At 40.0% G+C, this 26,531-nt stretch overlaps 1 protein-coding gene across 11 annotated transcripts in view; it reads right to left on the bottom strand.

Moving 5' to 3' along the window:
- The window catches only part of NDST2 (N-deacetylase and N-sulfotransferase 2), a 128,774-nt gene that overhangs the window by 42,826 nt on the left and 59,417 nt on the right, over nt 1-26,531 (bottom strand). For 5 of the 11 annotated variants that reach the window (XR_007377130.1, XR_007377131.1, XM_048945543.1 and 2 more), the window contains one exon: nt 7,263-7,323. The exons of 2 other annotated variants lie outside the window; for them this stretch is intronic. The gene's annotated coding sequence lies outside the window, so the exon portion shown is untranslated. Of the gene's footprint in view, nt 1-7,262; nt 7,324-17,308; nt 17,340-24,872; nt 24,940-25,046; nt 25,164-26,531 lie in introns of those variants that run through there. 4 more of the 11 variants (XM_048945544.1, XM_048945546.1, XM_048945545.1 and 1 more) reach the window with 4 other exon arrangements.

Below are 26,531 nucleotides of genomic sequence, written 5' to 3'. Positions count from 1 at the left end.
TGTGCTCTGCTCTCTGAAGATGCAAACTGGAGGGAGGCTCAAAGCTGTATCCTCTCCCAGGCAAGGTCTGGGAGAAGAGGGTTTTCAGCCAGGATGACATACTAGCACACATCTCTAGAGGAGTTATTTTAACAGGAGCTGACAGCACACAGTGAACGCTCCTGTAATAAGACACTGCAAACTTAGTGCAATGGAGTGTTACAGGGTATTAGGGAGTGCTGGAAGAGGCTTGAACCTGATCGATTCAGTTGCTACTTCTATTATAAAGCAAACAAAGCACCTCCTTAAAATTTCTTCCCGACACTATCAAGATAAAAACAACAATCAGAAACAGGGGTCAGTTACTGAGCTCTCACATTTTACCTCCTCTGCCTTCACCTGTTTTTGCAAGATGTCTGCCTTCTCCCAGTTAAACTAACCAGGTAGCCACAGTATACGCTGTCTCAAAGATATTTATTTTCTACTGTCTCATTTTTCAAGCAGAACAAGAACAAGCCTTAACCTTCAGACTAGGATCTAACATGGTTTAAATTGCTTATTATAAGTCAGGTAATTTTCCTTTTGAATTAACAATAAAACTAACTCAGAATGGGCATGCTATTATGTATTCCTTCTGTTCTGTAATGACACAATAATTTGCTCAATGCTGTTTCATTCTAGAAGTTACATTACAAAAACACATTAAATTATTTATTCATTTAATACGGAAACTGCAAAAAAAATTCTTTCAGAAGGAAAAGCACATAGACACTAGGCTATTTATTGTTAAGTGGTGAATAAATGCCAAGGTGCTGAGAGACACAGATTACACACAATAAACTGGTGCTGCTGTCCTAATTAATCAGCAAAAGTTAAATGGATGCTGAGTACCTTTTAAAGGTGAGGGTTCCACGTGTAACAGAGGAAACAACTCTCTGTTCTGCTTCATTTTAGAAAAACTTCTCACAGACACGTCAGGATAAAATGCAGCACTGCAAGTCTCTTTATTTTGTGAAGTGCAGATGGATGATGCTGACAGATACTTTCAATTATACATAACCTAAAATCATTTAAAGCTGCCATCTATGCCAGTAAACGTATCGTCTCCATTCAAGCTGCAGTACACAAAAGGCAGATGTTGGACACCTTTCAGTAAGCCATTGATTAGTGACCACAAAGATGGCAGAAAATACTGACTCCACACAACACAGGACCAGTTTTTAAAACAGCTAAGACTTTCATGAACAGTTTGCACCGAACATTTAACAAATGTTTTTCCATTCTCTGTTTTTTTGGGGCACTTGCAAGTAGTCCTCTCAAATTTATCCACTTAGAAAATATTTGAGAGAAGAACTATTGCTGTTGCATGTACATGAAGACAATTTTTGCTCACTGCCTGAAGAATTTCTGCACTTCTCTTAAAGGCTAGCTCTCCTGTCTTCCCTCCTCAAACTTCCCTCAGGTTCCTACTCTCCCCCAACTTCCGGGCCCATTCCTTACCATCCTAGAGATCAACAGCCAAGAAAAAACAAGTTCAGTGGCTTCCCTACTGCTGAGCATCACTTGCAGGCAATCACATCAACTGTATCCTCATACTATCAGGCAGTGCTAATGAGATTTCAGTGATATTTTCCCAAACAGGCGGCCCTAACCAGCCAGGCAGGAAGCAAGCTCAGCACTGCTTCACGGCAGCTCTCCCCAAAGAACCGTGGAAATACAGCTGAAAACACTCTATGTTGCTAGCTGTTTAAAAAGACAGCTCATACTGCTGCATGTTCTAAGTACAACCCCCACCCCTCATTCCCAGACAACTTCCACTGTCATGAAGATGAGGATAGATGAGGATAACCACGTAGGTCTCTCTGTAACCTCCCTGAGCAGGCTGTGATACACATCAAGGCCTCTCTGACACCATTATGTGATCTTTGCCTTCACTAATCAATGTATTTTAATAATTGCAGTGAGAGCTGAGGCGCAGCTGCAGAATTATATAACATCAGAGCAGTGGTTTTCCACTGAGGAAAGGTTTCCAAAACCGAAGCCAATCATCAGTAGCATTAATTCACTGCACAGGTGTCAATATTATTATTATTATTATTATTTTAAAGATCTCTGAACTAAAACAGATTTTAAGAGTAGATTTTATTAGGGCAATACAAAGGAAAATGAAAGTAAATTCAAAACGTCTGGTCATGACTCAGATAAAAGCCTGCCTTCTTTCACTAGCTGAAATCATGTGCCCACTGCAGCATTTCTGAACCAGCCCATTTATTTCCTTTATTTCTAGCACTCATAATCTGCAAAACTCAGCTTAAAACCGGAAGAAATTACTGGGAGAAAGGGAAAAGTCTTTTAGAGTCTCTATACCTAAACTAAGAGTGGTGGTAGTTACAAAAATATTACAGCATTTACATTGTTTCTCCTGATAAAGATAATACTGTGTAACAGCATTATTTCCGAATGTTGGGTACATCCAACCCTCACACTGTGTTTTCTATCAGTAGCTTAAAAAGGTGTATGGTATCAAGATAATTATGCTTGAAGTAGTCCTAGTGTGTTAATCTTCAAAATTTAAATAAAAAAAGAGCAAAATCCCACTGTCCATGCAAATCTCCTAATAGACCTATCTTATTACCTGGCTTCACACCCAGGAAGCAGATGTCTGTCATCTACTGGGTTATACTACAAGGTATTTACCCGGACCTTTAAGGTGACTTTACACAGATAGGTGAAGCAGATTTTTTACGCCCTGCCTTGTCAGGCAGACATATGCTTTTCTGTTACAAGGTTTTCAAATCAGGTTTAGGATGCAATATACTCTGTTTGCACAGAGAAACAGCGAGAGCATAAGTAGCTCTGGAACTACTCGATCCTACTTCTGGAGGAAGGATGGAGGACAGGAGAGCCAGCCTTTGAGAGAAGCACAGAAGTCCTACGTTTGGCCCTGTCTGCTGCCTGGACTCTGAGTTCACACTGTACCCATCTCTGTGTCTTTTATGTCCCTGGATGGAGGCTGTGCCTGGCCATTCATTCACCTTGCCTGAGTCTGTCAATGGAGCCAGCTCTGCCTGCTGTGTTGCATCCCACTGGTGAGGGCATTGTTTGCAGTGGAGTCACCTTTGCCTCCTGGCTCTTGCTATGTCCTGACAAGTGGCTATTACAACAGTGGTTGCAGGAATAGATTTAAAAATCAATGGAAACAATATTCATCTTTTCTGACAAGTAACTGGGCAGGTCTTTTCTGGGAAGCCCTCCAAGTTCTCCATAATCACAACCTAAGTTGATTTCCAAGCCTTTAAGCATGGCCTTAGGACAGACCTTGGCAGTTTGGTGAATGCCTTAGCTCAGTAATGGATCAACGGTTTTAATGCCAGAATGAGAAAATATATTCTGAGAAACAAATATAGTTTTGTATTATAAAAGGACATGAATAATGGCTTTGGTTTCATTTAATGGAAGAAAGTCAAAGAAAAGAAGATCATCCATAGACAGGAAAAAACTTAAAGGTAATGTGCTATTTTTCCTCCCCATATTAAAGCAGAACAAAAGCTCCTGATGTATTGAACACAGCAATCCCTAGCCATAACATTATATTCATTTAAAAGACATGGTGGAAATGGCTGGAGTTTAGCCACTAGATCAACAAATAGATGGCACATTTAGAAGACAGTAAGTGAACCTACCAGAGCATCCTACATCATGTCCTCCTGTTTTGTAATTAATTTTTTGTCTTTGTTCAGCTGTGTTCACATTTTTTCATTTCCCAAAAGATCTCCAAAGCCCTCTTGGAGGTAAGGGATATTAATACGGAGAAAAAAATAATGAGGTTAGTAGGTGTTGCTATGCACGTTGCTAGCTTTATATATTCTTTAAGTAGGCACTTAGAAGTTCCTACAATTTGAGACAGTTCTATTTATTGCTTTTTTTATTAATCTTTAATACTCAGCAGGCTCATCTTTAAAAATTATATAGATAGTAACTGGCAAAAATCCATCACACTAACCTGCCAGGTCTCTTAAACTTCAGTCCAATAAACCAATTAAAATATTTAAGATCTGATTCTGTCCAAGCACTAGAATCCATCTCTTGCATAAATGTAGCATGATGTCATGATGACACATCATCTTACATTAAGTATATCAGCCTATTTCTGGAGATGTTTCAATGACAGGACATAACTGATGAGATTAGATTAGGTTTCAGAGGAACTGGTTACCTGTTCCAGACAAGGGGATGAAGAACTGGTGACTGCAGAGAAATGCCTAGCAGACAAGTCCTTAACAGATCCAATTGATAGGACAAAACAGGCATAGTTAAGAAAGGTAAAAAGATGAGAAGTAATGGAAGGGAAAGAGGTAATTTGTCCATCTGTTTCATCTATGACAATAAAGAGAGATCTCACATGAAAGTAAAGTTTTTAGGAACCTACAGGCTTCTTACTTATTTATTTTTTTTTAAGTAAGAAATTAAGCTTTCTGGCTTCTGTGATTCTCTCATTTGAGTGTGTAATATCACTGGCACAATCCATTCAATAGGAAAGTCCTGCTAAAACAAGGACTGAATTAATTAGGTTAACACAAAGAAAGCCCAACGTTCACTTCTAATATCATAATTTACAGTTTCCAGTGCTTCTGCTTTCAAATACAATCTGGCTATATATTCTACTGGTCTCCTCTCCACCTGCTATCATTTCTACATCTCTCATCTCCACCTTCATTCCCTGCACTTTGCATCAAAGAGAATATAGTCACAGTGGCAATTTATTGCGGTCATCTCTCAAATCAAACATTCTTCTCCCTTTCCTCTTCTAAGTGTGTCAGATATAAACTGACATCCATAGCATGTACAAGGGTTGATCCAAAAGTAATGCCTCCTATTTTATTACATTGGCCCACAACAACAGAGGCAGACGGTGGTACAGCAGTAGAGGTTCCTGCCAATACTGTGTTACATTCTGCTGCTGTGGCAGCAGTCTGGCAAAAATGCTATCTGACATGGATGCTTCTATGAAGCAAAGACGTGTAACTGAATTCCTCTATGCAGAATAAATGGCACCCACTGCCATTCATTGATGCTTACTGAAGACTTATGGAGACCAAACAGAGGATGTGAGCACAGTGAGGTGATAAGTGGTGCGTTTCAGCAACGGTCACACTGGGTCACCTCTGCTGGTGCAGATGGTGCACGGCATGCAGCTCTTGTTCACTACTGGTGAAAATACATAGCTAATGGTTGAAACTATGCTGAAAAATAGTGTTTTGTAGCTGGGAATTCTCTCTATCAGACAGTGTTATTGTGCTCTTTATATCTGGTGCACTTTCCATGGAAATAATGGGAGGCATTACTTTCAGAGCAACCCACATATAAAGAATGACTCCCCATTAATCCTTCATTTATTATTTTAAGGTAACAACTTCTGTGACTTCTACAGCAAATGTCTATGAAATTACACCACAATTCAAACTGCACAGAGTGTTGATTTGCTCATTACACTCATTCTACATCATCACAAGTTTTTATATTATTTATTCTGCTTTTGAGTCTGCAGAATTAGTCCTGGCTTCTGTTACTCCACTCACCACAACAGCGTATTGAAAGTACAAAAATCTTTATCATGTGTTTCAAGTTATTTTTTCTCCCTTACAAACCTCTGCAGTTTGTACTTTCCAAATTAACAGCAAAAATTTTACAGGAGACAAGGTTTACTATTTAAGTCATACCTGACAAATGAGAAGAGGGACACACCAACCACATAGGACTTACCTCTTTTCCACCCCCCTTATACCCTTTTATCTTATCAATGCCTGAAGGCTCTTTTCAATGCTACCAGAAAAATCAGGGTTAGGAAGAGAAAACAGAGCTCTCCTATAAGTGGGGATGGAAAGGAGTTCCCTAAGGAAAGCAGGACCAAGATAGAGACCTGTCCCACAAGAAATCTTTCATTACAACAGTATCAGACTCATCTGTGGCTCCCAAGGATAATTAGGGTTAGAGTTCAGTTTCTAATGGACAGATATAGTTTAGAACTGTGGTGTGAGAAGGGTTCAGAGTCTGAAGTCCTCTTTCTAGTACACTTTCTCACCACTAGAGTTTCTGTACAGAGGGCCACAGCATTACACACTAGCCTCTCTAATTTCATTTTTAAAAATCCGGTCTACATGCATAATGAATGCACTGTTCCATCCTCCCTTTTTCCACCCTCTAATTCTCTGCATAGCTGAAGCCATAACAATCCACATGTATTCATTCAGCAATCTGAGATATCCTTGTAACAATTGTAACAATGAGATTACTTTTCAAGCATTTTGAAGAAAAAGTATTTCAGCCAGACTTCTGGCACAGAAAAACCCAAACCTTTGTTGCTTAAGGCAAAGAATCAAGGAACTCTGCAATCATGACCATGCTATCTCTATTCTGTACCACTGATTGTAGGAACTTCAAGATCTGATTGGCATTTTCAATGTACTGCAACATGTGGAAGCCATAAATACCCCAGAATCCTGATGCAAGTTCTGCATCAGGCACTGGGATAAGAACAGTGCTTTCTTGCAAATGTATAATATTCAAGCATATGTGCTACATATACTGCACAAGAATTACCTTCCCTCACCATTCATACAGACAGTACTGAGGAAAAGAAAGCGGTGGTCCTTTCCTTCAGCACAACATTTAGACCAAGCCAATATTTCTATTTTAATTACATTTACGATATTTCCTGTGGGTATAAGTCATGAATGCAGTTCCAGTGTGCTGGGAGCAACATAAATATAATCACTCCCCAAGGGATCTTACAGCTGTTATACATGGGTCAGAGATTTTGTGAAATGCAAAATGTGAAATTTTAAAAGCTTTCTAGCCCACATCCTTCCCATTCCTGTTCAAAGTTAAAATTAATGGACAACGAATAACACTGCCCCAAGGTATGTGAATATTCACTCCATTCACAAATAAAAAAATATTTAGCAATAAGCAAACGTCCATTTCTATCTCACTCAGGAACTGCACAGAAATTATCTTCTAATTCAAACCAACTCCACTGTCACTTCATGCTGAAAATTGCATGACTGAAGACAAGAAGCACAGAGCTGTTGTGTTTCTTCTACAAATCATTCTAAGCTTGGGAAGGAGAAGTGTATAATCACACTGCAGTGTACAAGTCCAGCCTCTTCCTTCTATCCAATTCCTCGCCTTCAGTTTTGATATGAGACCACTCAAAAGGCCATAAACAAACTCCTCCTCTTGTCAAAAACAGCCCACAGAAACACAAATGATTCTGCACTTACCTCCTATTACAATCTTGGGAAGAAAACACGCACATCAGCTGCTTCTCTCAGGAATGATGTTCTGTTTTAAAATAAATAAAAAAGGAAACAAGACTTTAAACAGTGCTTTAGTCTCTCTTCCCCAAAGTCTGCCTCCACTAGTGTTTGTAAATATTTACTTAGCAGGAGTACCTTCGCTCTCCGGAACCAAGGTAATGATTACATTACACTAACCATGCCATAAGGACAGAACAAGGCCATTACAACAGCATTGCTGGCACCAACCAGACAATGACATCAGGTCTCATTTCAGTAGGCTCAGTTGCGCAGTAGTGAGAGCGAGCGGGGTGAGAAGAGAAATGACAACCATGGGAAAAGAAAAACAAAAAAACAACTAAAAACCAAAAGACCTGGGTTTAGAGGTAAGTCAAAAAGAAAAAAACAAGTTGACAGAACAAACAAATGCAGCTAAGTTGAGAGAAGTAGACAAGCCAGAGTAGTTCTAATGGAATTTCTCATATTTGTTCATTACTATTGCTGCCTTTGAAACAACCAACAAAGCATAATATAAGGCACTATTTCTTTAGTCTTAGCCACAGCTAAATCAGTTCAGTAAAACTTCAGTGGTGCGACAAGGTTTGTGTAGTCTACTGCCAAAGCCTTTAAGAGAGTCAGGCCCATTAGGCATACGGTGAAACAAAAACAAACCTCCAAAGGACCGAGTTACACCCTTTCTCCACCCCTCTACCTGGCTAGTGATCACACAGATGCAAGTTACTTTGTGAAACTAACTGCAGTTCAGGCAACTTCTGTGCCAGACATGAAAAATGCACCAGTTTGCTGGCAGGGAGCCCTCAGTGGAGATGACAAGACCCACAAAGAGAGCTTAGATTAGAAAACAGTTGGGCTTAGGAGGTTGCTCTTATCGTGCCCACTGGATAGCCTCTAGAGGCAGATCTTCTGCACCAGCGTGGTATCAGATATACAAGTACTCTGTCACAGATTTCCAGCTCGCATAGACCTGGATTCAACAGACACGCTGACCTTTGAGTTTCCAATTACCTTTAATACTCTACAGCCAATTAGTAAACAAGTAAGATTCACATTTGTACTGCCTGTGAATATAACCAAATGCTCTCAGTTGCCTGCTTTCCCTGCATTTAAACTGCGAATTTAAAAGAGCAGCAAAATCTTTTTTCTTTTTTGTAGGTTAGATAAAGATTACTTTAGAGGAACTTTTTATTCCCCCCCATCCATCCACAGTATAAAACCTTTCACATTTCCCATGATCCACAGAATCACAGAATATCCCGAGTTGGAAAACCCAGAAGGACCACCGAGTCCAACCCCTGGCTCTACACAGTACCACTTAAATTCCAAACCCTATGTCTGAGAACACTATCATAGGATACTCCAGCACTCGGGCCGTGCCCACTGCCCTGGGCAGCCTGTTCATGCCCACCATCCTCTGGTGCAGAACCGTTCCCTGACTTCATCTCCCATGGTACTGGTTAAGACCGACACAAGGAGATAAACTAACACCCAACTGATGGAATTAGTTTCCCATAGGGACCAGTTGTTCCCGACACGTCACTGTGCAGTATCCCACATGTTCTGATGCAAACTATTAATGAAGTGGGGGGTGCGGAAAAAGACAGAGCATCGCTCTGGTCTAGCTGTCTTTATTTACCAGATGAGAGCAGACTTGAACAAAAAATAAAAGTAGAAACTCAATAGAACCATTTAAGACAGGGGGGCAGAATTTAACAACAGCTGAATTAGGTGCCAAGGAATTCAAACTGAATGTAATTACCAAAAAGTAGCCAGTAAAAAAACACAGACTGATATTATTGAGGAGAGATTTTTCCATCAGTATAATATGACAGGGATTGCCCAAATCTGATTGCATGGCAAGATTTATTTTGAAGATCTTTAAGCTTGAGGACAGGTTTAAAGCAATACTAATAGATGACAGTGCTGTAACTTCCACAGAAAGACAAGTTAGGAGGCAAAAAACTTGCCTAACAATTTTTCGTTTCCTTCCTCTATGCAAACTCACCTCTTAATGTTGTCCACAAAAAGCAAACATATTTGTATTTTTGGAAAGCCCACAACAGCACATTTCATCACTAGGCATTAGTATTCACAAATAGCATGAACCTTTGCCTAGCACGTAATTAAGTGACTTTGAAACGATGTCATTAACTGAAGAAGTATCGTATCTTTTCCCGTGTTTGTATTTAGTTTCAAATTTACCAGCCACAACAACAGAGTGGGGAAGCTCCTGCTGTGTACAAGAACCTGGCCTTGCAGGCTCCTTATGGAGCTCCTGTTAGTCAGGGGCTGCACTGTATAGAGACTCAATAAACAATGACATCTGCATTCCTGACAGTTTTATTTCTCAAACGTCAGCCTCACAGCAAGTTTCATTTTACTTTTTACTCTAGAGAAAAGGCCAAGCCTGAACATAACAGATGCTCTCTGGAACACCCAGGACACATGAGAACACGTGTGGTCCCCCTCACCACTGCAAGATAAAACAGCTTTCTGGAAAATGAAGTGCTTTTCTAAGCAGAAAAACCTTTATATTTACACTAATCTGACACAACAAGGTTCTCTCAGTTAAAAAGAACAGTATTCACACAGGAGCCCAACCAAGTATAACTATACTCCCATGAAGATCTTATCTTTGGTCTGGACAAATAGTCCAATGAACACGACACTGCAAAGCTCTTAGATGAATCTGTAGTGAAATCTTAGTGAATCTAGTGGAAGCAGTCTTGTTTACAAAACTCTAGAAATGATCTCTTAAATTCTTCCCCTCTCTCTTGCATGATGGTTTATTTTCAACGTAATTCACCAGAGCAGCTTTCAAAGTAGAAGAAAAAAAGCTGTTTTCCTAAGGGAGGAGGAGTATCAGTTAAATCACAGAAAGCAAATGGCTTAGCCTGGTTCATAATTCGCTTAAGTCATGTTTCAGGTCTTGCACATCCTTACGTGGCATCATCCTGCCTGCAGACAATAAAAGCAAGCTTTCCTCCTTCAAGTCTCCTACTGTTATGGAGTGCATGTGGTCCAGTTCCAGCCTGTCATCAGCAGGAGTATGTCTACTGCAACCCATCTTGCTCTGAAATGCCCATGCCCTTGACAGCTCCAGCAAATCTCACAAAGGGTAATGAAAGTAGTGAAGTGTTAAAAATGTAATGCTCTTCTGTCTTTGTCTCTCTTCTTTTCTCTCTTGCTATCAGTTGTCTGTTTGTCTCCCAACAACAAAAGCAAAAAACAAAGCAAAACAAAAAAAGCAAACCAATTACTGTGAAGGCCAATAGGGAAAAGGATATCGGTAACAACTTTATTTCCAGTGTTACAGCCTAGCAGCTAAAATCACGCCAAAGAAAGAAATTTAGAGAAAAAAAAAACAAACAAGCTAAGGAACAACCAACCAGACAAATGAGAGTGAGGAGGGAAATGACATAATAGAATAGGAGGCACAACTTTCAGAGAAGCCTTTATTTTAGATAAGATATTAGGATAAAATTCTTTACCATGAATGTGGTGCGGCACTGGAACAAGGTTCCCAGAGAAGCTGTGGATGCCCCATCCCTGGAGGTGTTCAAGACCAGGGTGGATGAGACTTTGAACAACCTGGTCTAGTGGGAAGTGTCCCAGCCTATAGCAGGGGAGTTGGAACTAAACAGTCTGTAAGGTCTCTTCCAACACTATGATTCCCATCCTGTCACAAGCCCAACTGCTTCTAGACAGCAATGCCATAATTAAGATGATAACACTGGGCATTCTCTGAATTACTGGATTAGAGTAGCAGAGCTCTCTGTATTTAAACCTTTCACCTCATTCAGATAATTTAAATAATTCTGCTCATGACCTGTTTATGCTACTCTTCCTCAAAGTATTCAAAATTAAAAGCGACATGAAAAAGCTAACTGCACTGCACTTAGGTTGGTATTAGTCCTACCCTAATAAACCATTGCTCCAACAGATAAAGCAATACTTCAATTCCCTGTACCAGTCCTCTTGTCATCATCTTAAAAACAGCATTTAGAAAACAAACAAACAAACAAAAAACAACAATAACCACACACAAACCAGCAAATAAATCACCAGATTGAAGAAAGGTAGTCAAGTATTTGATTTCCAGACAGCTAGCCTGAAAACACTAAGTAGCCAGACTCCAGAAGGTAAGCACATAACAGCAATCACATATTATACAAAGGTTTTCAGCCTAAATGGTGAGCCCCAAATTACAGTTAAGTTTAGAAAAATCATGGAGAATTTCAAGAAGAAAAGGGTTGCATTTCTCTCATTTTTTCCCCTTTTAAAATACAACACATAAAGATAGGAGCGTGCTGACTGTCCAAGTAATTCCTTCTCTACATTTTCCATTTATCATAGTCAATATTTGATCTGAACAGTGCTGCCTCTCCAGACTTTTGATGCTTACTTTTATCTGACTTTTACCATAATATGAAGTGCACTCTATACTGTAGAGGAGATTCTTCCAATATTTAAGAAGATGAAGTGGAAAAAAAAACAATAATAAAGTATAAACATCTCCTCATTTAACCCCACAAAGGTGCCCACAATGTTACGAATTGGCAATTCCAAGTTGTGATTCACCCCCACCAAGGAAACAATTAAAACTAAAATTGGGAATGTTCATTTTCTAGTGGGAGGAAAAAAAGAGGTATAAAACACAAGGCTATGACTGTAAAAGCATAATGCAATGAAAAAAAAATGGACTTTTCCATAGTTCAGTTCTAACACCCTCCTTAAACTCCTTTCCTTATATGTTGTTCTTCCAGGTTCAGAGCAACAACTTCCAAGACTCTGTGGTCATAATACAGCTGGTTGTACAGAAAGGATGCTCAATAAAAAGAAATACTCTATCCAATACTCCAAATAAAAATCACAGATATAGGTTTTCTTCCTGGATGCAATAGCACAAAACTGAATGAAAGCTAAGTCTGGGAGCAGAATAAATACAATGTCTCAAACTCAAATTGCAAAAGGCTAGTTAGCAGATTGGCTGTATCCACACCTCTTTAATTAGGTGCATTCTGTCTTTTTGAATTGGTGAGAGAAGAAAAATTGCATACATGGAAATAGAGAAAACAAGGAGAAATAGCTGATGCTTCTGGAGGAAGTAGGGGAAAGAAGAAATAAAAACTTCTTACCTAATAGTATTTTACACGCTTAACCAGTCTTCTGCCCCAGTTTCAGCTTAGCCAATGCTCAGAAACAGACCTGTGTCTTCAGGAACTTTCCCGCACTGGGTACGATAGTTTTCTCTCTTTCCCCATGCCTTGCTCAAGGTCTGCTCCTGACTGGTGCTGCTTTCTAAAACACCTCTCTAGCTGGCTGCTGGTGGCAGACACTGCAGGTGCACTCAGCTGGAGAGGAATACACAAATGTTGAACAGACTGCTCCCTCCTCCCTGGGGGCTCTCAGTCACCACCAAGCCTGGCTAATATGAACGTCCAAATCATCTTCAAGCCTTGCCACAGTCAGAAATATATACCTGACCCATCCACAGAAGCCTCTACTTCCATATGAGGTTGTTTGGAAGACTACTTAAGTGCACTATTTCAGCTCTGCTTTCCATTCCTTTTCCTTTGTATTTCCTGAGACACAGAGCTAAAACAAGGTTGTATACAAATTCATTTTAAAATAAAAAGAATGTAGTCACTCAATCCTTTATTATGCATGGAAAAAAAAATGTTTGCATGAATCAGTAATTCTTTTCTCTTTATTCTTAATGAGACAACGCTACAGATTGTTCTAGTGAAAGAGTAGTGTAAGAACAATGTGAGGAATATCAATTCCTTCAATGCTACAGGTGCAAGGATTTGGCCACATCCTTTCACTTGGTCTTCTGAAGTCAACAATTGGACTGTGGTTGAATTGTCAGGAAGAATGGCATCTGAAAAAGGTACGCATGATCAACCAACCCAAGTTCAAGGAACACCATAAATGTTTTGAGATTAGCTAGCCAGAAAAGCCTGTAGATCCTCCAGGACTCTGGGTTATCTTAAGGGGAAGCGTGGGCACTTAGAGACTGACTCATGGAAGCGCGACTAAAGCAGCTCTGTATGGCATTGTTAGAGAACCACTGACCCAGAAAGGCACTAAAGCAAAGCTGGGCACAACGCTCCCAGCACAGGCACTCAGCTCTGTGCTCTGCTGCTGGAAGGGAAACACTGCACAGAGCTCTGCAATTTCACAGTCCACATACACAGCCAAGGGAGCTTTTGTGCTTACAGTGAAATGAAAATTTCTGCTTCCCTTCTTACCTTCTCTTCAAGCCTCAAGTTACAAGCTCTCTGTTGCTTTCCTGCTTTCTCTTCCCCTTATTTTATCCTTCCATAGTGATTTGATGTGATTAATAGTGATTCACAGCGATTAAACTGTGTGTTTTCATGTAAACATCTGACTTTCCTGGCTTTACTGGAACGTTGCTGAAGGCCCCCCTCCCACTCCTCTCATCCCCAGAGATGGGAGCATACACAACTTTGTCTGAGCAACACCCTGAATAAGGCCATGCTTGTGTTCTTAAAAGAGGCATCCAGCCAGCTGGAGGTTTCTTTATGGCTTCACTAAGTGCAAAGCCTTTCAGATTCGCAGACTGAGCCAAAAGCCTGACCTACCATGCCCTTGTGGGACCAGCGATACTCTTGCACTACTTGAGAAAGAAAATACATGTTCTGTCAGGTTAAATGCTTGTGACATGGCATTTAACTATTATCACTGTACGATACTATCAGTGTTTCAGGAGATGAAACAGCCCAATGTGCAGGACTAATTTTTTTCTTTCAGAGTTTGGATCAACTATGCTGCGTGTTAAGGCAAGTGGGAAAAAATTATGCAAAAGCATAAGGACTGCTGGAGCTTTATACAACACCTAAACATCAGCATGAGAACCTGGTCTAATGCTCAGCACAGCCAGCAGAAGTATTTCCACTGAATTCAACAAGCAGAGGGTCAGGATTTAATCTTATGTTGTGCTACTGTGCACACATATATATTTAGGTATAAAATAACCAGGACATGCAGTATTAAAACACACACACACACACACACACACACTTCTATTATTATTTATTTTTTGCATGGAACTACCTATTCATTACAAATAAATCACAGCAAAGTTGTTATTGTTTTTTTTTTTTTCCTTTGTTTCTTTTGCTTTTAGTATCATAAAAACATCCTTCTACCTTGGGACTTAACTGTTGCCTGTTCTTACATCTGTAATAACACAGATTTTTACCTTACTGATCTCCTCTCCATAATACAAGAAGAGAATTTGTAGAACAAACAACTAACCAAATCCTTTTTTATTTGGGCTCACTCTGTTTAGGTATGCTGACATTCATATCTTCTATTCATTTTTTGAAAATGCATGTTCCTTTAGATTTACAACAGAAAAACTCAGTAACCCCTAAGTTAATTGGTAAATTAGCAAAACAGTCAGAGGAAACTGCCTTTTTTTTTATCCTAGCAGTTTGAAGAGAAATTTTCCCTGTCCTGGAGTTATTTAGCAGATCATCTTCTTTGTGAACTGCATATCCCTTGCCACCAGCTCCTGAGAACAACTACACTCCTGTGGACTCGGGCCACTGCAGATTATAGAGCTTTTCATGGAAAGCACTTTTTTTTTCTGATTTTTACCCTGCAGCTTAACTGCCAATCCAACCTGAGTATGAAAGCAGACAAAACGGAAATCATTGCCCAAATAACAATGTTCAAATCACTTAGTACTTCTAACCACTATTTTCTCCAGGCAATGGCTCTGCTATCTCACCCTCAACCCTGACTCAAGTCTGACTCATCTGTCAAAAGAAAAGCAGAGCTGTTTAAATGAAATAGCATTTAAGTCCTACATCCACAGAATAATAGCAAAGATCTCATCGAAACAGGGTAATTTTTTTTGACTTTCAGAACAGAGAAACTGAGGAACAGAGCACAGGCACAGACAACTACTGGGGCAGCAGCAGAACCCAGAATGGGAGGTAAGAGGTATTGAGTGCACAGACACCTAACTGCTGCCTGTTTCCCCAGAGCACTCTTTTCTGCCTGCTCATGATACCTCAGAGCTTTTTTGGCTCACATGGAGCTCAAGACTGCACTTCCTGAGGTTGCTGGCAAAGCCAAGATGAGACTGTGGCATTCTCATAATCTTTGTCTTCCAGCTGCAATCCTTTGTCACCACAGATATGAATTACACTATATTCAATGCACACCACCTTCAACTGGACGATCATTTGATGCAAAAACAGTTTCTCAGTAAACATCACTGTTCTTTCCTCTTTCTAGTACCATACATTCTTATGAATTCCAACACACAGAAAGTTAGGTATCTTCTTCTCCAAAGGACATCCCACTCATCATCACAAAATTAAGGAAAACATTCTTCAGCATTAAGCCTGCTTTTTCTTACCATGTAGAACAAGAACAGTTTTTTCAACAAAATCAGATCTTACAGCTTATCAAACTGGTATCTTCTCCATTTTAACAGTGGCTGGATGATCATTTCTGTCCTATCTACTGCCTTTCTTGTCTATCTCAGCTGGACTTAAGCTAATAAGCTTCTCATTAATGAAATGACTATGCCAAGGTACTAGCAGATGGCTCTGTGTTCCGAGCACATCTTTCCATTCCCTCCCTCCCAGAAGTCCTAATCTATACACAGTGTAATCGTCACAAAAACATATGCTCCCTGACAGAAAGCTCCCCTTCCATTATCTCTGTACTCCAGGGGATTGACCCCTGAAACCTCAGGGACATGAGGCAACTCCCTTCCTACTCAAGTGTCAGTTTCCTCTGCGCCTAAAAACACATTCAGCAGGTTCTGGCCAAAGTGCCTGCACAAGGGTTAAAATCCATGCTGATCTCCCCCACCTGTACTACTGTCCATACTGTATTCCACTACTAAGTAAAAAATATACCATACATATCTGTACTAAAAAAAACTGAAGTAATGCATATACGATATTTCTTACATTCGGTAATTCGCCACTGATTTATTTACAGGTCCCTGTGGCAGTACATGAGCCTCCCTCTCAGAAAATTGACACTGTAATTTATTATGTTCATTACCCATCAACCTCTTGTGTAACACTTCCATTTAAATGCTGTGTGAGTCAGTCACTAATTGTGTATCTCATATATCTTAAAATAATCTATTTGTATCATCTGTTGGTTCCCTCTCCCTCACCAATTTAATCAGATTATCGTGATTGATGAATTTATTAATACGGTCATCATATCCTGAGTGCACAGCAACATCTACAGAAAGTTGCTCTTCCTTCCTGAACCTCTATCTCCCTTTTGCATAATGAACAGAGGAGCAGATAAACACTATCAGTTTCGCAGTTGTCTGAAGGGCTGCACAAAGTTTAGCCCTTGACATTTGGAATCAGTCTGGCAGCAGCTCCTAAGAAAAGGCTGGGGTACAGATGGGCACTCACAGGCAACCGTAATGTGAAGGGTTGCTTTAGCTCCCCATATTGATTCTGAGCCTTCTGAAAAGTCATTCTCCAGAGCAAGAGAAAATTCGATAGCCAGTTCTCTTCTGCATTTAATCCCAACAGCTCTGAACAGTTTTCTTCTACAGTAGATAGAGAAAGGCATCAATAGAAAACAGAAAAGCTTCTCTTTAACCTCTGCCCCTTCCTTTTCAACTTCAAGTTGTCAGTCTTTAAACTAAGACCCTTCCTCACTCCACAACACCTTCAGTTAGTCCTGACTGTTGTACAGAATAACTTGAGCTTTGCAACTCCAAAACTAAAGGACAGAAGAGTTTAAAAGCATGCTCATAATTCTAAATTGAAACAAGCAAACAAAAAAATAGGTCAAATACAAATAACAGTGGACAAGAAAAAAAGGTGTTAAATATTATTTAGTCAGAGGTAAAAATAGCATAATTATACCTTATATTGCTGTAGCTTTTTTCAACCAAAAATAAAGAAGCCAAAGCACTTTGATAGCACAACTTCCAAATCATCTCAAACACTAAACAAAAGGAAGAAAAACAGGAGGAGCATGGCACTTACCGTGAAAAACAGACTGCAGAAAAGCATGCAGCAGCACTGCTCAAGTACCCAGGAGTTGTGACTGCCTGAGGAGGGTGGTATAAATGACAGCCACCTGTGCTCACTTGTTGCCTAAAAACTGAACAGGCAATTGAGACATTTCTGCCTCGAGCTGTAACTCTGTACCTTTCTAAAAAAGTTATAAACCAGATTAAAATGGTAACAGTTAAAAATATGGTAAAATACCATATTCCTAGTCCAGAAAATCCGGTCTCTACCTTCTGCTGAGAAGGCTTCTGCCAGAGCAACACCCGAGTTGATACTGAGCATGAGAGGATCAAAAAGATCACAGTGAGCATCTGTAGAGAACACAGAATTTGAATGAGGATTATTTTGGGAGGACAGCCAGCCTGGTAAACAGCAGCAAGCAAACAGGAAAGGCTACTTGTTGGAGGCAGAAATGCACAACAGGCTTCCAGAAACTAAACACACCATATGTAATTAAACCAATTTATTACAGCTATGTGGCTTCACACATTTGAAAATGCATTTTCCCCTTTTTAGTCTCAGAGCGATGTGCTTATTCATGCAAAATGAAAGGAAATATGTAAACAGTTTTGAAAATACAAGCAGAAAGTGTGAGAACGAAACATCTGATATGGCATCATCTTGCAAATGCCTCTAGATTCCTCTCTGGTCACTGTGTGGGCAGGGCAGCAAATTCCCAGGACAGAGCAGGGGTGGGTGGGAGAAGGGGACTGTAAAGCTATTCATCATGAACTTCGTTTTGCATTTTCCTGTTTATTAGTGATCTACTGGAGCTCCCAGGATGAGGGAGAGCTTGTTCTGGCAGGAAGCACAGGCACAAGGAGCCTGCGAGGCTGAGGGCACCCCAAGGAGGCTGTACTGAGGAACTGGGAGCTCTGTTGGAGCATGGCCTGAGGTGGCGATGGCCCAGGTTGCCCACAGTCTGCTGCCTGACCTGCCAGGGCTGCTGCCCAGCCTCTCATTTGGATACACCCTTAGCAATCAGTCAAGAGGAACATTAATAGCCCATGATGAAGTTCTTACAAACTAGGCAACTCCTTCCCTAGCCCTCACATACATAAAAATACAAGTTATATCACCATGATTGCCTGAGCTTTCACTGACACCAAGGAAGTTAAGAGATGTAGGCAACAGCTCCTTGGGAGAGATGAACTGAAGAGGACAATGAAGAATCTGTCTTCACAGCCATACTGACAAACAACACCTATAGGCATCCAACACTGGAGAAATAAAACATTCCTATATTGCATCATACATCTGGCTGCTATAAAACAGAGGAACCATCCCAGCGACCCTCTGCTCTAGCAAGCATCAAAGAATTCTCCATTACACAGCATGCTGACAGATGAAGATGCTGATAGAAGTGGGAAAAAATAACAACCTTCAGAGAAAGGATTCTGCCCTTAGGTTTTTCCTCTCAACTACCTCCTGCCACCAGTTACTCATTCTCATCCCTCATCCAGACTTCTTGTAACAACGACCAGCTCTCTAGCCAACCCAACACGAGCAAGCAAGTCCTGATGACAACAGCAGGTCTTGAAGTTAGTAGTAGGGAAGTAATGCACAATTGCTGACAAGTGGATGATAAGCCCTGAGCAAATAACAGACAGCCATTGTTGCAAGCTGGCTATGGACAGAGCAGTACTGAGTGATGCCCACAGGGTAGGTGGTAAAGGAAAATGGAGGCAGACACAGCTGGATAGCTGGTTTATCTGAGCAGTCCATTGTTATCCAGGTACCCTCCACAGAAGAGGGATGTGAAAATGAGAGCTGTCACTTAGCACTGGCTCCTTTCAAAACTTCTCCCTTCTCAAGAATATCAGTGGATCCTACTAAAGTGGTAAAAGATAGCATTTGAGATCTTCTGAACTGAGGGTTAATTTCTGTCCTAGTTTTAGACCAGAAACATCTGGGACACAAGAGTCAGATGTAGAATGACAAACGGTGTAAGAAAGACAGAAGATTACTCTGCCATGTAAGAAAAGAACAATGAAACAAGCAAATCGAAGCATAGTAGAATGACAGAAGTCAATGGACTGTGATCATTTTGGGTTATAAACCAGAGAATATCACATTAATGAGGTAGGAAAACATTTGTAATACACAGAGAATTACTAAGACTAATACAAACATTCACTGCTTTGAGAAAAACAATCTAATCCATATGGAAACAACTTTCAATTATACAAACCATAGTACAAAATAGAGGATACAAAAATTCATGAAAACTGGCATGCAACACTGACACTAAGCAATTGTCAGTAACAACTGATAAAATGTAGCACCAGTGAACAGCAAACGTATCTATTTGATCTAATCAAACTAGCAGTAGAAAAATTAATTTTAAAGACTTGCAGTAGCAAATGGGATCTGAAGCAGAAGAAACGATGGCACGGTGAGATTTACATTAATAAAATCTGACTCTTCAGCTAGAAAATGAGTTGAAATGAAGGATTTTGTGTGTGTGTGCGTGCTGCATTCACAAAGCACCCAAAACAGCTTGCACATGACCTGTGATGAGGACACTGTGTACTTAGACAATACAAATCAACTGTAATCCAAACAATAATTTACATTTATATTCCCTTCAGAAGATCTGAACTAAGAAGAAAAAGAATGCTACATTCTATTTAAAGTTATTAAAAACAAAGTACTGAAATGTGGAAATCATGAACACTCATGCTGTTTATGTAAATATATGTATATAAGTGCTTGTTAATTACTAACTTTAAAAAAAAAGGAAAAAAGACACCTTTCTTCATTGAGCTGTATGCTCAATAGTGACAGTAAAATGCAAATTAAGTTATATAAACATGTAATAAGGAATTAAAAGGTGAGCAGTACAAAAAGAATTAGCATTTTTCTCCCCTGTGACACACTGGTCAGTTCTTACTGCTTTACCCTACAGCAACAGAAGAATGTTGAAGTCATGGATTGAAACTGCTTGAAAAGAAATAACGAAGAAAACAATGTAAAGTCTGCTTGCACTCTCTCTCTCTCTCAAAATCACAAAGGAGATAGGTTCAAGAAATACACAAAGAAGTCCAAAACAGTCAAGAGGAGAAACCAAACAGATTAAGAGCTATTAAATTGTTCTCCTAACAAAAGAACAGGGGAACACAAAATGAAACTCAGAAACACACAATGAAACCACAGCAGTAAAGGCATTGGGCAAAAAAAAAAAAAAAAAAAAAAAAAAAAAAAAAAAAAAACCCTGGCTGATTTGAGATTATCTAATTTCACAACATAAAAAATACCATTAGCTGGTAGTCCTCATCTGACATTAACAGTGATGTTAAGAATAGTATGAAATACTAATATTTATAATAAGCATATTTGAATTAATATTAATAAGCATCACAAAGCACAGAAACTCGCCTGCTTCAAGGTACATTTTTTCTGCTCCTGAAAGTTCACAATAAATATCCAGGAAAAGTGTAATTTAATCACCTTCTACAGATCTTCTTTTCTCAAACATTAAGAGCTACTGCTGCAAACAGAAGGACTTTGAATGTTGATGGACAGATGCTCTGATCCACTACACGCATTGGAAGAGACATAAAAGTAGCAGTTTCTCATGCAGGCACATGTTTTTAAATTATATCACTGCAGCCACAGCGATATAAAGTCTTATGAAGTGTGACATACAAATACAGAACAAAAAAAGTGTGTAGTTTAAAGTTAAGAAGAGAGAAAATAGAAATATATATAGTAAAGTTGCAACGGAAGATGAGAAAAAAGGCCTGGAACAGCAGTCTTACTTATTTTAAATAAGCTTTTTCTTTGGAGGTATTTTGAACATTTGTTGAAAGACCTTCCTAAGCATGAGTAGCAACACAGCAAGGTGATAACTTTGACACCTTATGAAATTAGGGATGGAGGCTGTTAGGATGGAGGATGCTGACCTGAGACAAAACAAGCTATAGGGTGCCACAAAAAAAAAAAAAGATGACTTATTACTTATTTTTTAATGAGGAATAATAGAGTATAAAGGAAGGGGCAATACAATCAAAACATCGGGTCAAAGAAGTGATGTTGGCAACAAATTTCCAAATGGCAATGGCAGCAGAAATGCAGCATTTTCTCAGATAAGAGAGTAAGGCATGACTTTTTTGTCTTAGAAAAATAATGGGAAGAAAAAAAAAATACATGGTTACAGTTCGGACATACAGACCTATCTGTTAAGTTCTGTATTAATTCAAATTATGGGCTTGAGTAATGAGTAATGAGTAACCAAAAAGGAAACTTTTTTCCCTCTCAAGCTCTAATGGAAAAGAAGACTATATAAACACAGGAAAACAAACAGTTTGAGTTTCAGAACTTCAAAATGCTCCCAGCAGAACAGCAAAATCAGATAATGGCTATATGAAAACAAAATAGCTGAGGTATCTAATGAAAGCCATGAGCTATAAAGACTAAGTGGACCATCAACACAGAATACCTTCACTGAGCCCTGCTACTTTCAGTAGTCCTCCAATTGGGAGCAAGCACTGTTCTAACAGTGGATGTAGGTACTCAGCAAGACCATGGTGAAAAATGCAAGGTATGAGCCGAAGTATAAAAGGTCCTCCCTCAACCACAGTAGTAAACATACAGGGGGAAAAAAAAGAAAAAAAAGAAAGCTAAACAGCAGAACAGCATACAAAAACACAAACACAGATGCCATTTTGAATTTAATATTAAAGATGCTGTACAGCTGCTAGGAACTAGAAACACCCAAGAGAATTAGCAACAGAATTATGGCCAAAATAATGTTAAGCACGTCTCTGACAAGGTGAAGGAGTGACATGCAGAAGCACCAGCAGTATGTTATATTCATCCACCCTGATGGAAATAAATGACCTTTGAATGCAAAATATATCTGAGCAGTGAAATGGGTCAGAGAAACAGATTTATTTCAGATATACATTCTGTGATCTCTCCATTACCCTTATTAATATATTAAATACTTAAGCAAAGCTGTAAAATAATCAGCCAAACTTCAGCAGCAATCATTTTTTGGATAGTCTTCTTGATCTTCTTGAAAGCGTAAAATGATACAGTGTGAAAAATGTTTCAGACAGCTCTACCACTATAAATCCTTTTCAATTTTCCTTGAAATTCTCACATAAGAAGAATAGTATTAATCTAAAAGTCATATGTCCTTAATTCACATACCTTAACATTTCTGTTCTAACTGAAGGGTAAGGACAGACATACCGGAGACTTCTAAAATTGCCAGTTTTCATACCAACAGTACAGCCTCTTCCTTCAGCAACAGCTGCTCAAGAAGTTAAAAGTTATGTTTATGTACATAGACACACAAAGCTTTGAAGTGAGTGAAATCTGAACGCAAGTTCACTGTAAGAAGAAGCAAACAGACAGGAAACAGTTCCTGCAAATTCTGCCTGATGATTTTATGCCTGATGCTGTATAAGCTGTTCCCTTCACTTTGAATCCCTTTAATTTCATAAACCCACAGCAGCAAACAAGAAATAGTGACCACCACCACCATCACCACCACAATCACCACCACCATCACCCACTGCTGGTCCTGCAGGAAGTGTAGGGAGATAGAGAATGGGGCTTTGCCTGTTTGCCATGTGCTATTCACCAGTTCTTTATGTCGTCAGTAGGGACATCTGTAAAAAAGAAAAAACTAAAATACCAACATCAAAAAAAAAACAAACACTCTAATTCTGTGCTCTCATGTCCTTTCCTTTCCAACTGTTTCAGCTTCAGAGGAGACAGGGATCATGACAGCAGCTGTTCCATCTCTTACGGCTACTTCTCACCAGAAACAACTGCCTCATAGTCTGGTGGTATCTTGAGGGCTAGCTTCATCGAGGGAGGATGAACAAGAAGCTGAGAGTGACCCCAGACTATAGTCATGGGGTGTAGTCCCACCATATCTGAACTTAGTGAGCAAAGCTGAGTGATGGTGATGAGGTACATTGACAGTCATAGGCAAGGCAAGTGATGAACTAGGTCCATGGGCTATCCAGTTCAGTCAGGAGCAAAAGGAGACTAGGCCAAGAAGGGACAGGAGACACATCACCTACTGTGTGGTTTCAAGGCCTATTGAGAAAACAAGGCTGGAGACAAAAGAAGAGACAGGCACACCATCCACACCACTCAATCCATGACCCATGATGACTGAACGCCCAAGTCTGAGCTTGAGGGCTGTCCCCAGAGCCCTGGTCACAGTGTGCAGACAGGGGTCATGGGTGAGGCTGCTCCATGCACTCCTGCCTTCAAGATTAACACGTAGCTGGTTTCTGCAGCCTCTGACTGAAAGGAAGGACTGTATACATAACATCTGAGGGGATACACAGATGATGTGCCAAAGGTTCAGTATCAAGGATGGTTTATATTTACAAATTTTACTGTCCCGATAGGAATGTATGAAAAATTACAGATAACTGAAAGCAGTTTTCCCCAAGAAAACATAGATAAAAATACAGATATAAGAGCAGTTTTTCCTAGTTACGTACACACATTTCTGTCAAACATTGTTTGTTTTTTTCCCCCCCACTTTAACCACTCTGAAGTGCTCTTTCCTGTATTTGCTCCTCCAACTCATATCAGCCTTTCCATTCCAGTGCAATCTCCACTCAACTCTATCTTAAAATGCGGGAAGCAGTGCTGTGCCTCCAGCAATCACCATCCCAAGTGCTACAAAACTCTCTCAACAATACAAGCAATACACCTATATGTGTTTCTTAGGTACTTTGCTATTGTTTCTCACAGCCTTGCAGGGCAAACGTAAGGGAAGGGAGACTTACCTGCAAGTGAAAACAGTCCTGGAAGTTCAGAGATGGGAAAACAGGAGGTATGACACTAGCAAGGAACAGCAAACCTAACAGAAGATAACATCTTCTGAACCAATTCCTTCCATATAAGCAGTCCTGGCCTTGTCTACCACTGCTTTACCACTTCTAAAAATGTCCTGCTTCATTGCTGCCAGTGCCTGCAGGAGTTGCTGTGTAAAGCGCTGGTCCCTACCAGTTTCCCAGGCACAGCCATTATGCGTGCACACCATTCTGAATGAGAGATGCTCATTTCCCTTTTACCTGGGATTGCCTTGCTTTGGAACAACTTACAAGCATGGATCAAAGTTTGAAAATAGGAATTGCGTACTTTTCTGCATGCCTGAGGAAAAATCCAAGCCCAATGGTTTCATTTCATACGTTTAATTAGACCATGAAGAAAAATAATATGGATGCAGAAAAACAACGGCATTCTACAGTGCACTGATTTTTATCACATAAAACTGCAACAATTATTAAATTACCACATACTCCTAGATTTTCTTTTTGGTCAAATAGCTTAAAAATAAAAAAGTACACAAAGTTCTTATCAATGCTCAGCCAACAGTTGCAACACACTGGCCTCTACCCGAACTCAATGTAGCTCTAATTTCAAAGCCTGCTTAGAACTCTACAAATACCGACATTATTAAACATAGCAGGCACACTGAACACTCAAATGGAGCCAGCATGCTTTATGTGAAACTCAGGCACTGCAGTCCCTCCCGTTTTTCCCAGGCTATGCATACCTGTTCTCCAGAGCAGGACTTTCCTGTCACACTTCTTCTGACAGAGAGGTGCTTTTTTGCTCCCTCATCCTCCGACTACTGCTTTTTATTTCCCAATCACTTTCCCTATTTACCAACTGCAATGGAGGCTAAGCACATAGCTTCTTTGTTTCAAGTCCCCGACTGGCACCTTACCGCTCACAGCTCCGCGGGCACCTTCCCAACCGCCGGAGGGAAGACACGGCAGCTGGACTGAAATCCCAGCAGGGCTCTCCTGCCCGTGTACGGAGGTGAACAAGAACCCACCACTGCTGACTGTGCTGGGGGCGGGCACGGGGCTCCTGCCTGACTGCACCGCCTTGTGTCGTTTTAAAGAGACTGTAACCGAGCTTTCTTTAAACTGGCAGCATATAAGGAATTTGCAAGTATTGCCTACTTCCCCATAAAGCAGTACAGAGATCATTCACAAAATTAACCAAGAGCAGATACTAAAAGCTCCGTCTCGTAAGATTACAGGCACGCAGTGGAAAAACTTAGACTGCCAATGCCCTTCACAGAGACTTTTTGGATCTTCTGGCATCTTTTTCAATGCATTTTGTTAAAGATTGCACATGCTGATTGACACTGTAGAAACATCACCATGTTAAAAAAAAATTATCTGCTATCAGCAGTGGCTGTAAGGATACACCCTAAATGAACAAGGCCAAAGAGTGTAACTGCTTAACTATTAAATGTTTAGCATACTCCAAAAATTAGACAAAACTTTCAAAACAGTTTCTCAGCATCACCCAAAAGCTTCCATTAGTAACATTTGGATTTCAACAGTATGCAGCTATATCCACCAGCAAAAAGAAATGCTCGGCAGCCTCGAATGAGTAAAACAGCAACAGCTGATTTTTCATGCAGCTATGAGGCTGCACAATCAAGAGCACAGTCCTAGAAGGACAACTTTCACAAGTCTTCACAGCTATTATTTTCTTCCACTCTATCTTAAAGAGCCTTTTAAGGAGGAGGTTATGACACCCAGTTTAGCACTAATAATCACTGTGTTTCATGCATCACTTTTCTTGTTATTGCTCCCACCCAAACACCTTTAATTTCTCCTGAAAACCGGAGTCTAAAGATATGCACTGTGCACTGAGGCTCTTCATTCCAAGCACAGTCTTTTAACCAAATTATCATTAAAATCTATGTCAGATGGCAAACACATCAAAATCTTGACACAAATCAATTCTCGATACAAACAAAGCAATTCCCTTCAGCCCATAAAACACATACTTTCCAGAGTTAAATTTGCAGAATGCTTTTTTACCTAAAAGTTATAGAGCTCAGGCTTCTAGATAACAAATAACGTATCATCCCTGGACAGGATTTTCTGTAAGAGGTAAAGGGAAAAGAAGGAATAAGCCTGTGAACACACTGGGCACACCTGTGTTCTCCTCTGTGCTCAGAAGTCAGTCAGTGCTTGGCACAGATACTGATTTTTCCACTGTGAGTTCTCTTTTCCTGCCTCCAAAGCAACATATTTTAGTGCTACCTACAAAAGGTACATACAGTAAATCAAAGTTTGTGCACCAGCAAAGAACACTATTTAGTTATCTTCTCTGCTCCCCTCCCAAAGTTGCTCTTAACTGCTGAGTGAGGTCATTCTCTGCTAGTTTGCCATAATCTGTTTTACAT

The sequence above is a fragment of the Lagopus muta genome, chromosome 5 (genome assembly GCF_023343835.1).
Source record: "Lagopus muta isolate bLagMut1 chromosome 5, bLagMut1 primary, whole genome shotgun sequence".
Lineage (NCBI taxonomy): Eukaryota > Metazoa > Chordata > Aves > Galliformes > Phasianidae > Lagopus > Lagopus muta.
This window is presented reverse-complemented; position numbering and strand designations above follow the sequence as displayed.